This window comes from Sciurus vulgaris, assembly GCF_902686455.1.
Source record: "Sciurus vulgaris genome assembly, chromosome: 12".
Lineage (NCBI taxonomy): Eukaryota > Metazoa > Chordata > Mammalia > Rodentia > Sciuridae > Sciurus > Sciurus vulgaris.
The window spans coordinates 924,529-927,508 of record NC_136473.1 but is presented as its reverse complement, the minus strand read 5'-3'; positions in this window follow the sequence as shown (position 1 = coordinate 927,508).

Here is a 2,980-nt window from a genome sequence, read left to right as displayed (position 1 = left end):
TTCTCTCTCCCTGGTGCCAGGTCAGTTGCCATTGTTCCCTGTCCTTGCCGTCTCCCAGGTTCAGTCCTCCTTGCCACCTGCTCTGTGAGACGCTCCACAAGAAGGCCTCATTGATCTGAAGCAGAGCAAGTGCCCGGCAGAGCCCACACATCACAGGTGCGAGCATGATGGTAGACCCCCTCCACCACCTGGGTTGAGGCCTGGTCTGTTCTGAGCTGCTGTGGTGGTCCAGATGGACTCAGTGACAGCTGGCCACATGCCTCCAATCCCTTGACCACAGCTCTGATGAAGCGGCTTTCTGAAACACCAGACGCAAAAATTTAGAAAGAGCTTTATGTGACAGTGGACCAGAGGGAGGCTGCGTTCCTTGTCGCTCCGTAACTGGGGTTTCAGGCAGAGGGTATCTGTTTCTCAGTGAAGCAGTCTTTGCTGCTTATTGATCACCTACCGTTTAGCCCATTTGTCCACTGCAATCACCTGCCGTCTACCAGCATATTGACTACTATTTGAGTGCAGATTGCTCACTGACTGTTGCCTATCATCCACCATTTGCCTGCCTCTTGCCTGCCCATTGCCTGCCTTTCGCCTACCCATCACCTACTGCCCAAGGTCCACCTGCTGATCATACACCAGTAGCCAGCAGACTGACCACAGACCACCAGTGCATTGCCAGCTACCTGCTGTTGCCTGGAAGTTCACTGTCACAGTACCTGCAGGTTTGGTTACACGTGGCTGCTGCCATTTTAAGACAACAGCCAGGACCTGGCCAGACTGACTGAGCCCCATCTCCAGGACCCCTCAACCAGAGTGACCACACCCCACCTCCAGGACCTCCAGCCAAACACACCCACACTCCGAGGTGCAACTCCCCATTTGCCAACACATTTGGAAGCCAGAGTGGCCATCTTGGATTATCCTGGAAGTGGAAGCTGCCATCTTTAGGTGGGGCAAATCCCATCCTGAGACGCCTGCTGGAAACTGGAAGCTCAGTGTCAGGTACCTCTCATGCAGCAGGGCTACTGAAGACTACGAGCTTTGAATACTATATGAGTGTTACAGTGTAGCTTTCTTTTTCTTTCTTTTTCTCCTTGTTGAAAAATTTTAAGTTTTCATTTCTTTACATTCTTGCTCTATTTTCCTTTGTTTACGTTTCCTCAGTCTCTTTCTCCCTTTTCTCATGCTAACAACCAACTTTTTTGATTACACTTTCACTCTTTCTACGATCTAGAACTTCTATTTACTCTTCTCCTATCCCACTAACAGTTACATCCTACACCCCTCCCCATCCATTAGAAACTGCAGACCTCATTGCCAATCTATTTGTTATACTGTAGATAATAACTGAACTTATTCTGTTTATTATGACAATATTGTTAACATCTTCATAGAGTTTATTTGGTTTAGAGCTGCATATTGTCTGTACTGGGTGCTTCTAATATTAATCTCCCCCTTAAGGAAGAGGTTTTGGAAATATATAGGGTCACTATAAGCCTATAGGGGGGAAACTACAATACCCCAGATCTGCACTGCTAGAGGGGAAGATACATGAACAACATGAAAAAAAAGGAAACAAATGATCCAAACAAACCTAGATTCTATATTAACAGAATCCAGTGACAACATGGTAGAAGAAATGTCAGAAAAGGAGTTCAGAATATACATAATTAAAATGATTCATGAAGCAAAGGATGAGATAAGAGAGCAAATGCAGGCAATGAATGTTAATACCAATAAGCTGAAAGAGCAAGTGCAGGAAGCAAAAGATCATTTCAACAAAATGATAGATTGTCAAAAAAAAAAAAAAAAAAGACAAACAGAAATCCTTGAAATGAAGGAAACAATAAACCAAATAAAAAACTCAATGGAAAGCATCACCAACAGACTAGACCACTTGGAAGACAGAACCTCAGACAATGAAGACAAAATATTTAATCTTGAAAATAAAGTCACCCAAACAGAGAAGATGGTAAGAAATCAGGAACAGAATCTCCAAGAACTATGGGACATCATGAAAAGACCAAATTTAAGAATTATTGGGATTGAGGAAGGCACAGACATACAAACCAAAGGAATGAACAACCTATTCAATGAAATACTATCAGAAAATTTCCCAAACCTGAAGAATGAAATGGAAAGTCAAATACAAGAGGCTTACAGAACACCAAATGCACAGAATCACAACAGATCCACACCAAGACACATTATAATGAAAATGCCTAACATTCAAAATAAAGATAGGATTTTGAAGGCCACAGGGAAAAGCATCAGATTACATATAGGGGGAGACTGATATGGATAGAAGCTGACTTCTCAACCCAGACTCTAAAAGCTAGAAGGGCTTGGAACAATGTATTTCAAGCTCTGAAAGAACATGATTGCCAACCAAGAATCCTATATGCAGTGCTATAGAATATTCTCAGCAAAATATTCCATGAGGAGAAAATGAAAAACAACAATGGAGGTCAGCAAAGGGAGGAACTACCTTAAAGGAAAAACCAATCAAAGGAGAAACCAAATCAAGTTAAAAACCAAAAATAAGCCCAAATGACTGGGAATACAAATCATATCTCAATAATATCCCTGAACATTAATGGCCTAAATTCATCAATCAAAAGACATAGACTGGCAGATTGGATTAAAAAGAAAGACCCAACAATATGCTGCCTTCAAGAGACTCATCTCAGAGATAAGGACATCCCCAGACTAAAGGTGAAAGGATGGGAGAAAACCTACCATGCATGTGGGGGTTTCCATCCTTATATCAGATAAAGTGGACTTCAAGCCAAAGTTAGTCAGAAGGGATAAAGAAGGACATTTCATACTGCGTAAGGGAACCATAAATCAGGAAGATATAATGATCAAAATATTTATGCCCCAAACATTGGTGAAACAACAGGCATGTGATGGGCGGTGCTCATACTCGTAACTCGCTGGTGCTGAAGTAGTGACTGCTGATCCTGGGGAGCAGTTCCTGAGTTGG